Raw genomic sequence first — 12,582 nt, forward strand, 5'->3', positions numbered from 1 at the left:
CCGAGCCGCGACACTCCAAGGAGCCCGGGGAGCCGCCTGGTCCAGGTCCCACCCCCGAGGCCGAGGCCGCGGGCACAGTGCTGTCCTCACAGGGGCCGCGGAGGGTGGAAGGCCCGCGGGCCGGGGAGCGGCCGAGGCCGTCGGGGATGGGAGCCGGCGGGGCGGCCTCCCGCGCGCTCGCCTGGGCCTCGCTGCCCCTGCTCGGGCCTCCCGCCGCCGCGCTCTGCGAGGACACGCTGTGCTGCCGAGGTAAGGCCGGGCCGCCTGCGCGCGTGCCCCTCGCTCTTCCCAGGCCCTTGCTGGGGCCTCCTTCTCCGTCCCCACTCGGGTCGGCGGCGGGGGGCGAGTGGGCAGTCGCACAGTGCTGGGGGAGAGGAGCCAGAAGGTCTTTGCAAACTCACCTTTAGTTTGAAAAAGTCGCAGTCTCGCCACCACGTTTGAGAGGCGTTCGCCTCTTTTTGGCCTCAGTCTTCCTATCTGGAAAACGGGACAATCAAATCGTCAAACTTTAATATTTTGACCCCAAGAGAAGTTAGGGAACCCGCTGAAGCGGATTACAAGTATTCTGGAGAAGTCTGGCCGAACACAGATGGGGTCCTGGACAGCCTATGTTGGTTGGGGGGCTGGAGGTGCCTTCCCTGTGCGGTCCTCCCCACTGCGCCGTCCTCTCCCAAAGCTCTGAACGAGCATCAGCCCACGACCCCCGCGGCCAAAGATCCAAGCAAGGCGCACAGCAAAGTTTAAGGGGTCAGCGGACGCGCGAAGATTCTTGCAGGAGAGGAGGGTGTAGAGTGGAAGAGGGGTGAGCAAAGCAAAGTCTTAGTCCATCCTCGGTCCCCGTCTCGTACCCCATAGCCCCCAGGCCCAAGCCGAGATTTTATCTTTGAAATCCTGGGGGCCGGGGAAGGAGCGCAGTCCGGCCGCACAGAGGGCCTCCGCGGGCTAGCTGAGACAGCCGGCGCGCTCGACCCGGGCGGGCCGGGAAGGGGAGGAGGGGTGTGGCCGGGCCTGGATCCCGGGCCAAAGCGGGGACAGGGGGCGTGTGCCGGGAGCTGAGGAGATCGGACCTGCCCAGTCCGGCAGGGGCGGGGTGGTAGTAGTGGGGTCGATTGGCCAAACAGGTGCGCCCCCGCCCCTCGGCTCCCCGCCTCCGGTCGGTCGCGGCCGGGCGGGCGGAGCTGCGGGTGGCGGGGCCTGCGATTGGCGGGGCTGGGCCGGCGGTGGCCGGGGGAGCCCGGGTGCCCGAGCGCCGCGGCGCGGGCGGACGCGCGGAGCCGGCCGGAGCGCGCTTCTGCCGGGCCCCCGCCCGCTTGGCCCGCTCCCCCTGGCTGGTGCTCCGGAAACTTTCCTGCCGCCCCGCGACCCCGCCACCTCGTGACCCTCGCCCTGGGCCGCTCGGGCTGCGGCGCCTTTGGGATGGCAGCGCCCAGCGGCCCGGCTGGCGCGTAAAGGTAAGAGATAGGGCCGCCGAGTCGGTATGAGGGGGCCCCAGGGACTTGAAGGGGTCCCAGAGGGATCCGACATTCGAGAGGATCTGGGGGCCCTCATGGGGGGTACGGGGTGCCGGACTGAGGAGGGGGCCATGACTTTGTTTTACTTACTCGTCTTGTACCCCACAGCCCCCTGTGCGACAGGGATCTTTGCGTGGTGCGTCGACCCTTTGAACTTTCCTGTGCGCCCTGCCTAGATCGCTGGGTCCTTGGCAGAGAACCTCGCGGGGTGTCAGGAGGAAGGCACCCCCAGCTGGAGCCAGCAGCCGGTGGGGCTTGAGGTGGGGATTTTCTCAAGCCTCCCGTGGTCTCCCAAAACTTCAGACCCCCCTCAGCTCGTCCTGGGGGTTGGCGATCGGATAGCCCCTCTTCTCTGCCCAGAGCCAGGCACCCCGGGGCACCCACGTTTTGAGTGTTGTTTTGTTCAACACGTAGCCACTCCTCAATTTTCAGGGGGGGCGGGGTCATTGAAGTGAAGTCTCTTTTCTGTTTCCCGGGTTGCCTGGAACCCCACCCTCCATAAAAACACCTGGAGCTAAGCAGGGTGGAAATAGGGACCAAAGCCCTCTAGGTTCCATTTTCCAGCCTGTTGGGAATGAGTGTGGGGTTTTCTGGTTTCCGGATGGTCCGTTCTCTTGAGCTGTCTGGCTTGAGTGATAAGGAAATTGCACCCCTCTCCTCCTGCCCTCTTCTGCTATTTAGAGGGGAAATTAATTTGGATTTGAATTTAGTTTTGATTGAATGTAGATGAATAGATTGTTACCTGTGAGGATCATCATCTTCAACATTATTTCTTCTCAATATCAAAGCCAGACTCCTTTCTGGGTTTTCTTGGCCTAAGACAGTACACCTGAGGGTTAAAAACCAAACCGAACACCAGCTCTGGAGCCCAGAGGATCCGGGTTCAAACCCCAGCCCCGACACTCACTAGCTGTGTGTGCTTGGGCGGGTTTCCTGATCTCTCTGAGCTCAGAGGTCCCACCCAGGGGGATGTCATGAGGCTTTTACAAGGTAAGGCGTGCAAGGCAACTGGCTCAGAGGACAACAGCCTTGGGCTGCCAGCCTGCGTCCTGGAGCTTGGGCCCTCATGCTGCCGGAAGGGCCCAGCCCATTTGTGCCTCAGTTTCCCCTCCTCTCAAAAGTTGGTGTGGACCAGCCCCTCTTAATAGCCCTTTTGAGAAAAGTCACAGATGCACATACCCTCTAAGGCATATGATTTCAGTGGGCCTCAGATTTAAGGCAGCCCCGCCCATCCCCCTCCCTGTCATCGTGAACTACTCAGAAGGTACCAATAGGCTTTCTGTCTTCTGTTGACCTCTTCCCATCCCTTTTGGATGCTTGGAGGTAAAAGTCTCGTAAATATCAGGGACGTTGCAAATGCATGAATTAACCAGCATGATAGGGAGAGGGGCTCACCTGCAAAACCTGGCTCACAGTCACCTTCAAGACCATCCAGGCCACCTCGTCTCTAGTCTTCCTTCCCTGGTGCTTGCGTCTCTACCCAGTGAACATCTCGTCTTTTTTCCTGAGATCTTCTAGTGACAGTCAGCCCACTAGGCAGCTGGTTTCATGATTGGGTAACTCCATTCTGTTAAAGAATTCTTCCTGTTTGGAGCAGAAATCTGTGTCCCTGTTACTTCTATGCACTGGTTCTAGTACAACCCTTCAGGCATCTCTTACTGGCTCAATTATTCACTGTGGTCCCCTGGTGCCTGGCATTCTGTTCCTTCCCTTAGGCATTCAACACACTGAACTGAGTTTGGCAATGATCACAGCACATTTATTGAGTGTTTATTATATGCCAGGTCCTGTGCTGAGGGCTTTACGCGTATTATTTCCTTGCATCCTTAAGACAACCCCATGAGGTTGATTCTTTTCGTATCCTCGTTTTGCACTTTAAGAAACAGGTTTAGAGAGGTTAAGAGATTTACCCAAGGTCATACAACCTGTAAGGAGCTGGGCTGCATTCCAAACCCAGCATCTGCCTTTAGAGCCTGTGCTTATAATCATTACTTTTGTCCTACGCTAGCATGCATGCGCATGAGTGTGTGTGTGTGTGTGCGCGCGCCTGGGTTTGTGGTGTGTGCTGGCAATGCTTTTATCGCTGTCACTTGGGGTACCTGTTAAAATGCAGATTTCTCATCTGCACTCCAGACCTGGGAATGTGCACTTTGTAAAACTCCCTGGGCCGTTCTCAGGCACATCACAGTCTGAGAACCATAGCCCTAAGGTACACTTAGGGAGAGAATGTGGGGTATGGGTTCCTAGAGATCTGAATTCAAGTCTTGGCTTCACTCTCTTGAGCTGGTTACTTTTGCCTTCTGGGGCTTTCTCCCAATTGTCAAATGGGCATGATGTGACACCCCCTGGTGGGGTGATTGCTGTCTCTGAATGGGCTGTGGAAGTCACTTGGGTGGATGTCAAGTGTATGGGCAGGCCCTCAGAGGACAGAGCTGCCCTGGGGAGGCCCCTCCTGCCATAAGTGGATGTGCACGGCAGCCAGCCCGTGACTCCCAGGAGGCCCTGCTCACCTCCCTCTGCCACCCCCAGGCCTCTGGCCTCTGCCTTCTAGAAGGATTGGTGCACCTTGGATGAGGCCCTTGTGCTCAGATTTCTCATTTGGGGTGGTGGGGACTCAGGAGAGGTGGGCAGGACCTCTCCAACAGAACTTTTCCTCCTCTGTGGCCCCATGAAGGCCTCTGACCTTCCAGACAGGAGGTGCTGTGCCTGAACTTCTGGGGGAGGGGAGTGGGGGGATCTGCCATGTGTGCATCTGTGTTTTAGATCCAGTAGAAATCTGTCCCTTCGCCCGGAGGGCTGCTCTGCTGGTCCGTGGGCAGCTCTGGGGAAATGTCTGGCTGGAGGCTGGCTGGGCCTGGCTGGCTGCCGGGAGGAGTGAGGGGTAAAGCTGTCGCCTGCACGGGCCTCAGCAGTATCCCTACCTCCTAGCTCTGCTGTGTACAGAGCAGAGCTGCACCTTCATCCTGGGGGATCCTGCTGAAAGCACAGAATCACTAAACACCCATTTCGTGGAGAGGTCATTGGAGTTCGGGAAGCTGCAGTGACGTGTCCAGAACTCTAATGTCTGTGAGCATAGGGAAGAGGGTGGAGTCGGGACTTGAACCCAGGTCCCTTGACAGTAAGCACAGGCCTTTTTTGCACTGTATCTCGCAGCTCATTGATTTTCTACCCCACCTGGATGTGGCTTTGGTGCCAGAGCCCTCCTTCGCCTGGAAGCTTGAAGACCTGAGTTCTGACTGGGCCACCATTGGGTTGTGTGATCCTGGGCAGGGCTCAAAACTTTAGTTTCCTTCTCTGTAAAGGTGAGGGGGGTTAGTTAGGTATCTGAGTTTCCTTCCAACCTTGACATTCACAGGTTAGACTTTTTTCCTGCATTTCTGGAGAGCGGGGTCCGTGGGTGAGTTGTTGGGTTGGGTTGGAGGGTGGAGTGCTGCACTGAGGCTTGTTATGAAACCATTCAGAAAGGCTTCTGTGGGCTCAGTGTCCAGGGGGCGCAGGGAGCTGGGGAAGGGAGTGGGGCAGCAGGAGGAAGCCCAGGGTGGAGTGAGGTTGCTGACCTGGGACTTAAACAGTATTTTGCACTCTGAACACTGCAGGCAGGTAATGATGGGAGCGACTAGGGTTGCAGATGGGAGCTGAGTGGGAATGTGGGGCTCTGAGACCAACCCAGCTGAGCCCACTCTCACCCCAGGATAGCCCTGGCCGAGGGACCAGGAGGATGTGTAATAGTCTCTTTTCTCCCTCCTGAGCTACCGTATGTCTCTCCCCTGGGCATCCCCAGCCTTCCTTGAGTCCTGCCCCTCCCAACTGGTGTCTGTGCATAGATGGCTATAACCTCTCCTTGGAGCGGAGCAGCTGGCTAAGGGGATCGGCTTGCCTGCTCTCCATGTCCAGGACAGGCCCCCAGCAGCCTGGTTTCCTAAAGCAGGACCTTGTTAACCGCAGCCTCCGCCAGCCACCTGCCCTCAGCTTCCCTGCTCCATCATGCCTCTTCTTACCTCTCCGGGGGTGGCTCCCTGTTACCCACCCACGGGATCAAACCCACGCTCCCTGGCTTGGCAATCACGGCCCCATGCCTGCTCCAACTTTCCTCCTCGCCTCTTCTCCCTCTGCCCTTCAGGCCTGTTTCCTTTCTCTGCCTGTGACTCCTGGACGCCCTCCTCTCTCGGCCACTGCTTCATTGCCCAGATTCTTCCTGCCCCTCCGGGTCTGGCACAAATGTCACTCCACTTGTTCTCATCACTCTGCTAAGGGTGAGCCTTTGCCCTGTGCCGTCCTGGCTTGTAGCTCCTATCGACGGCCTTGCCTGCTTTACACTTTGGCATCAGCTTGCCTGTCCCCCAAGATGGGCTCTGAACTTCTTGAGGGCCAGGCCCTGGCCTTACCTCTCATCTCTGTGCCCACGGAGTGGGTGGGGCCTGGCAAAGGCCTCCTTTGGTGTAGTAAATGCTCCTAAAGCCTTGTAGAGTTGGACTGGCTTGTAATTGGGCTTGGTTTCTCTGCTCCTGGCTAAGGGTGTTTTGCGTGCACCCCGCTTCCCACTGTAAACAGGTGGGGTCCTCTCAGTATGTACTCTGGGCTAGGCTGGCTCCAGCCAATGGACAGACAGACAGAGGCCTTTGGTTTGTGGAAAGATTGTCCTGCCTCCTTTGGATCATTCTTGATTTGCTTTTTTAAAAGGTCACTCTGGCTTTGTGGCGTCAAAGCTGGGGAGGCCTGGAAGCAGGTCTGAAAAGGGCACCTCACCAGCTCCCCCACCTGTAGGCTGAACTTCAGGTCTCAAACGAGCATGTCCAAATTCACCTGAGTCTCTAGAATTCATAAGAGAGTTTGTAAAGTCCTTGCGAAGGGTCCACAGGGGTCGTTGGGATTGTGTTGGGGGCCCACAGACATGTCCCCAGAGGCACTTAGGGATCACATGACTTTTCGAGCGTTGCGCAGTTATTTGAGGTCAGAACCTCCAGAAAAACTGTCTGTGCCTGAGTTCAGAGAGAGTCGTTGAGCCCCAGAGGCCAACAGGGAAAGAGCAAAAATGTGGACAAAGAATTTATGCTAAACCACAAAACATTTATATCAAACTTCCAGGTGGGTAAAGCGCTTTCACTCTGAGAGTCTTGTTTAATGTAGCCCTTCTCTCAGTCCCCATTTGAGAGAGGAGGTGCTTGGCTAGGCTCAGGTGTCCAGAAAGAGGCGGCCCTGGGCTTGCACTGGCTTCTCTCTCTCCCAGCCCAGTGCTCACCACACTCCACCAGGCCTCCCAGGTGGCAGGGCTCGGAGTGGGGAGACAAGAGCAGGCTCTCTGGATTGAGGGCTCCCCATTCAGAAGGAGCCTCTTTTTCTTTGAAACTCTTGTGTTGGGGTCATTTTCCCTGTTTGTATCAGTTCATGAGAGTGAACTCAGGCAGTAGCAGGTGGGCAAAGGGGGACCTGGGAGAATGGGCAAACGTCCTCATGAATTTAGCCCACACCACAGAGGTGGGCCAGGTGATGGGGTCCTGTCCTGAAGTAGGAAGCTCCCGTCTCCCTGTGGGTCACAGTGGCTGCTACCTATTCAAGATCCCTCTTGGTGAAAGGTCTGAGGGATGCTGGGGGTATTGGGGGGAGAGTAGCGAGCTCAATGATGGTCTGGTTTTGTGTTCAAATGCTGCTCAAGTCCCTTGCCCTGTTGGAGGCTGGCAAGGGCCCTTAGAGCCCCATAGCCTCCCATCAAGCCTTTGTTACTGAATGTCCTGCTCACTTTTGCTTTCTCAGTTTACCTGTCTCTACCCCTAGACTGAGCATCCTGCCACAGGTGCCTCATGGTTGACCCCTCTGGGTGACCCTAGAGCAGGCCCCACCTCCTCAGAGGGAGAGGAGAGGGAATGTGGGGGTAAATGAATCAGTAAATGAATGAACGACCCTTCTCAGCATCTTTGGTCTGGCTGGGAAGATGTCTAGCTGTCACTGGCCGGAGAATATGTGACAACTGAGTCAACCAGGAAATGGCTGTTTGACAGGGGCAGTGAGGACCCAGCCAGACATAATGGAAGCTGGCCCTGGCTGGAGCAGGGCCTTATGAGCCTTTCCCGGCAGAGGGAAAGCCATCAACGCTGGCGCCGCTTCCGGGAGGAGAGAATTCCCAAAAGGCTCTGCCAACCCCCCTGATAGGGATCTGCAGGGTGTGTGAGGGATTTGTTTTTCGGCCAGGATGTGGGGAGTTAAAAATAGACATCCTAATCCCTTGGGTTCGTGTCACACTTGAGGCTGTGCAGAGCCCTTTGGCTCCATTATCTCACTTGAGTGGCTCGGCCGCCGATGACGTAGGTAGAGGTCGCACTGCCCACTTTATCAACGAGAACGTGCAGGCGGGTGCCCAATTACTCGCTTGAGGCTATATCCAAAATTTGGTGGCAGAACCAAGTCTGTTCCCCGACCCCCTATGTCTGCGTTCTTTACTCTTAAGGTGGAGCCCAATTAAAGTCTAAAGTCGACAGGCTACGGGAGGGAAGGGGGTTGGTTGAAACAATAGGGTAGATTATTAAGCAAAGCAGCAAAGGCATTGAGAAGACTAAGGACAGATCCAAGCCCCAAGGGACAAAGGCTCACAATGGGGTGGGGAACAGAGGGACGCTGTAGGTGGCTGTAGGGTGTGGGGGCAGGGGGGCTAGTAATAGGAGTGAAGCAGAGAAGTACCATCGGGACCCCAAATTGACAACCTTGAATGCCACAGTAAAGAATGTGAACATGATGCTATGGGCAGCAGGGAGCCATCAAGGATCCCAGAGCTCAGCAGTTACCTGCTTTGTCAACGGTGCAATGCAATGGTGTGTTCCTCCAGCTTTGCTACAGGTGTCACTTTATGGTGTTTGGTAGAGCAGGTTTTTTTAAATCCTCAGAAGACACCCTGCCCATCCCCACCTCTGCTTCTGGAACCTGGCACCATGGAAGAGGGAGGAGCCCGTTTTCTGCTGCCTCTGGGTTCTGGGAGGAGCCAGTTGTGGGGCAAAGTCTGTATCTGGGTTTCTTGGCTTTTTCTGGTTTTTAGTCTAGGTGCTCTTGGTTGTGTGTCTATCTGTCTTCCCCGGGGTGGGAGGAATTAAGTGGAGAGGAGGTGAGGGCTGAGGTTCTGGGGAATGCTCCTCTCGTCTCCTGGCCTGATTCATTGAAACTTTCACAGGCTGCTCTAGCGCCTCCAATATGGTGCTCCTTGCCCCTGACAAGATTCCAGACCACCAGGATCAGTTTTATCTTCCTCCCAACTCCACCCCTTCCCCTGTAGGACCCCCCTCACCTCCCACCCATCAGGCCACGGCTTCCCTAGGGAGCCTGCACCCACCGCTTCAGCAGCGCTGGTCTCTCCTGCGCATTTTAGTGCCCAGTGCCCTCTCCTGCAACCTATGCCTTTATTAACTCTTTGCTCCTTCCCCAGCTAGGCCAGAGCCCTTGGTGGGCAGGAGGGGGGCTAAACCAGATCTGAGCTGGACACACCACTGGAAATCTGTAGTCCACCCATTTTAGAGTTGGGCAGACAGAGGCTTGGGTTTGCCCAAAGCCTCATGAAAAGTTCATGGCAGAGCCAGGACTCGAACCTGGATCTCCAGCCCCATCCTGGTCTTTGGCTGTAACAGCACTCTGCTTTTCCGAAGCACCCTGCGTCTCTGCTCCAAAATCGGGGATTCCCAGCTCTGCAAGATCCCGGTTTTGCAGCCTGGGCTCCTCCTAGGGCTGGAGCCAGCAGCGCCGAGCCTGCGGGTTCCCGCAGAGGGCTCTTGGCGTTGGCGTCGGCTTAGTCACAGGGGTGAGGTCACCACTCACCTCCGGATGGGGAGGATGCCAAGGTTTGGAAACTTTCACTCTAAGCCACTTGTCGATTTTGCGTGTGTGTAAGAAAAACAAACCTGTTGGTTGGAACTTTGTACTTGGCCTGTGAACTGCAGGCCTGGGGAAACCACTGGGCCGTGATAGGCTCCTGGCCTGTGCCATCTCACAGGTTCCCAGGAGAGTGGCTCTGTGTCGAGAAAGAGCTGGAACCAGGAGCCAGAACTTGGTCTTATTGTCAGCTTCACATTTGCTCTGTGACCCTGAGCAAGGTGCAGGACCTCTCTGGGCTGTAATGATAATACCTGGTGGCTCACACTTTCGAGTACTTCCCATGGGCCAGGCACTGGGCTCAAGACTTTCCAAGTAGTAGCCCTTTTGGTCCTCACAACAGACCTGTGAGGTCCTGGTGTCCTCTCCATTTTGCAGATGAGGAAACTGAGACCCAGAGAGGAGGAGTGACTTGCCTAAGTTCACCCAGCTGGGAAGAGGCAGAGCTAGAGTCTGAATGAAAGTCTTCCCCACTCCACAGTCACTCTGCTTCTGCTTCTCTGCCCTCCAGCTGCTGGGCTGACTCTTGTGGGATGTGAAAGTATAAATACGGAGAAATTAAGTGTCATTAAGCAGGTGAGGAGCAGGAAGGGGATGAATGGGGGGTTCTTTTCTAGAGTGACATTATCCTCTGTATTCCCCCTCCAACGTGGGCCTTGAGGAGTCAGAGAGGGGGAGCAGAGGTGAACAGGTGTGGCTGTATCCAGGCTCCATGAGGGAAGGGCACATTAGAAGCTGTGGTCTCACAGACAGCCAGTCCTGGGCCTGTCTCTTTCCATCCCCTGTAGCTGTTGGCTTTTTGGATATTGATGTTAATTCCTTTCCCATCTTCCCCAGAAGGCACCTTCAAGGCAGGACAGTTGCAGGGGGCATTTCTCTTTGAGAGGAGTGACCAGTGAGGTGTTGATTCACATTTGGAGCAGAGATCTGTTGATGGCCGCTGAATCCTGGGCTTGGAGTGGGAGGCGGGGGAGGAGACAGCAGCTTGTTCCCACCCCAGAGGTAACTGCAGAAAGGCTAAGGGTGGGGGGTGGTCTGGGGTCCATCAAACAGACTTGAGTCCTGGCTGCTCCTCCTACCAGCTGTGTGACCTTGAACAAAGTGACCTCACTTCTCTGATCCTTAGTATTCTCATCTGTAAATTGGGAATAACAATACCTATCTCCTAGGGTTGTTGTTAGGTTAAAATTAGGCGTGGAGCCAGAGAACACAGTACAGTGCCTGCACATTGTAAACACTCAGTAAATGCTAGAGTTGTTCAGACTTATTCTTGCCTTATATTATTGAGGATCTTCTCAGTCTACTTCACATTGGTCTTGGGATACTCTGGCCACTGCCCCTTTCCAGAGCTTATAGACTCCGGTGAAGGCAGTTCTGGGTATGGAAAGGTTTGAGTTAAAGAGACTATGTGAATTGCGTATTTATTTTTCTTGTAAAGATACACAGTGACTCAAATCGGCCAAACCAAAAGGTTTTCGAATATGGGTTTTTAAGGAGCCACGGTGATGAATAGAGAAAGGGATAATAGAGGGCAAGATTTCTTTAAGACCCTTGAAGTTTATCCTTTGCATGGTGTTCACATTCCACTAAAGCTGTTTCTGCAGTTTAAGTCGCTGGCGTGAGTGTTTGTTGAAGCAGGCCTGCTGGGTGACGGCAGAGTGGACGGAGACTCAAACCAGTCTGAGGTTCGGCTCCTCCCTCCCTCTTGCGAACCCCCAGGGTCCACCCTCAGGGGGGAAGCATGCCCAGCCTTTGGAGAGGCCACAGGTTGGTGTGTGGGGAGAGTGAGAAGTCACGGGGGCTTCCCGGAGGAAGTAGGGCTAGAGCCGGCCCCAGGAGGACAGCCGCCAGGTTTCTGCAAACAGGATTGCAAAATCACTTCTCCCTGCTTGTCTGGTTCTCTGTGGCAGCCCTGCAGCCAGGTCAGCTGGGAGGCTCAGGCCTGGCAGTCAGGACTCTTGGGGAGCGGGGAGGTGTCTAATCCTGCCTCAGTTTCCCCATTTGGACCAGAACATCCCTAGAGCCCCTTTATCTCGGGCGTGCCTCTGGAAAGGGAGCGAAGGTATGGGTGAAGATGCAGGTCTGAAAGCAGAACTGAGTTTGTCCCTTCCCTTGTGTGCCCTCCGGCAAGTCTTTTCACTGCCTGGGCCTCAGTTTCCTCATCCGTCACATGAGGATAATAGTGACACTTACGTCACCGAGCTGTTTTGAGGCGTGAGTGAGGTAACGCGTGTAAAGTGCTTATCACGGAGCTGGCACGGGGTGGGAGCCCATCATTATGAGCTGCTGCCTGCCACTGTTGTATTTAGCTGGGACACGCCTCGCCGCCCTCAGCGCTCCCCTCAGCCAAGTTCCTGTTGTTGACATCCTCCACACAACCAGTGCGGGGATTTTAAGTATTTATATCCTTGCTGGAATGTCTCCTTGCATTGTCTAGTTAATTACCTAATTCAATTAAGGCAAACAATTTCGCTTCCTTTCCTGTGCCAGGGCAGGAAGTGGCCTGGTGCCATCTTTACTGCGATTGAGAGGATTTTGAAATGTTTGATGGTGATGATGCGTCCCTCCCTTGAGAGGTCTGCTCCCTCTTACAATCGCTCCACGGGCCCCATAAATCAAGCAGCAGCCACGTGCTTGGGAAACATAAATCTTGTTGAGGATGTTGATGGTTCGGCCACGTGTTACTGTTGGTGCCAACTTGCTGTCTTGGCACCTTCTTGCCCATTCCCGGAGGGATGGTTGAAAAGACTCCTTTTGAATATTTAGAACTAATGACCTATGTACATATTTGGGGGGTACTGGCCGATGGAGCATAAATCAAAAACCAAGGCGTAGAGAGAAGGCTTCACATGGTGAGGAATCATTGGCTTTTCTCCACACCTTGAAGATGTTGGTGGCAGTGGGCTCCGCCCTGCCCCTCCCAGCTCTGGATGGGGAAGCACAGTGGTTAAGGGCATGGATTCTGAAATTAATGTGCTGCGGGCTTCCAGTCGCTGCCCTGCCACCTAGTAGCTGTGTGAATTGGGGCAGCCACTTAACTTGTCCTGGGCCTTGAAGTGAGAGATCCAGGGGAACCTGCTTCATAGGGGTAAGAACTGTGCTTCACACAATGCTGGCACACCGTAAGTGCTCAGACAAGGAAGCCATTATTTTTACTCAAGGACCTTAAAAAACCCTCGCTGTGTTCTTTACCCCTAGGCCCTCCCCATCCTGCCTTTCCAGA

General features: G+C 55.2%; 1 protein-coding gene across 1 annotated transcript in view; it reads left to right on the forward strand.

Annotated features, from left to right (window-relative positions):
- Positions 1 to 1,387: 1,387 nt before the first annotated feature.
- Positions 1,388 to 12,582, forward strand: part of DAB2IP (DAB2 interacting protein) — a 168,893-nt gene continuing 157,698 nt past the window's right edge. The window contains exon 1 of the mRNA XM_058523935.1: positions 1,388 to 1,451. The gene's annotated coding sequence lies outside the window, so the exon portion shown is untranslated. The remainder of the gene's footprint in view (positions 1,452 to 12,582) is intronic.

This window comes from Diceros bicornis, chromosome 28 (assembly GCF_020826845.1).
Source record: "Diceros bicornis minor isolate mBicDic1 chromosome 28, mDicBic1.mat.cur, whole genome shotgun sequence".
NCBI lineage: Eukaryota > Metazoa > Chordata > Mammalia > Perissodactyla > Rhinocerotidae > Diceros > Diceros bicornis.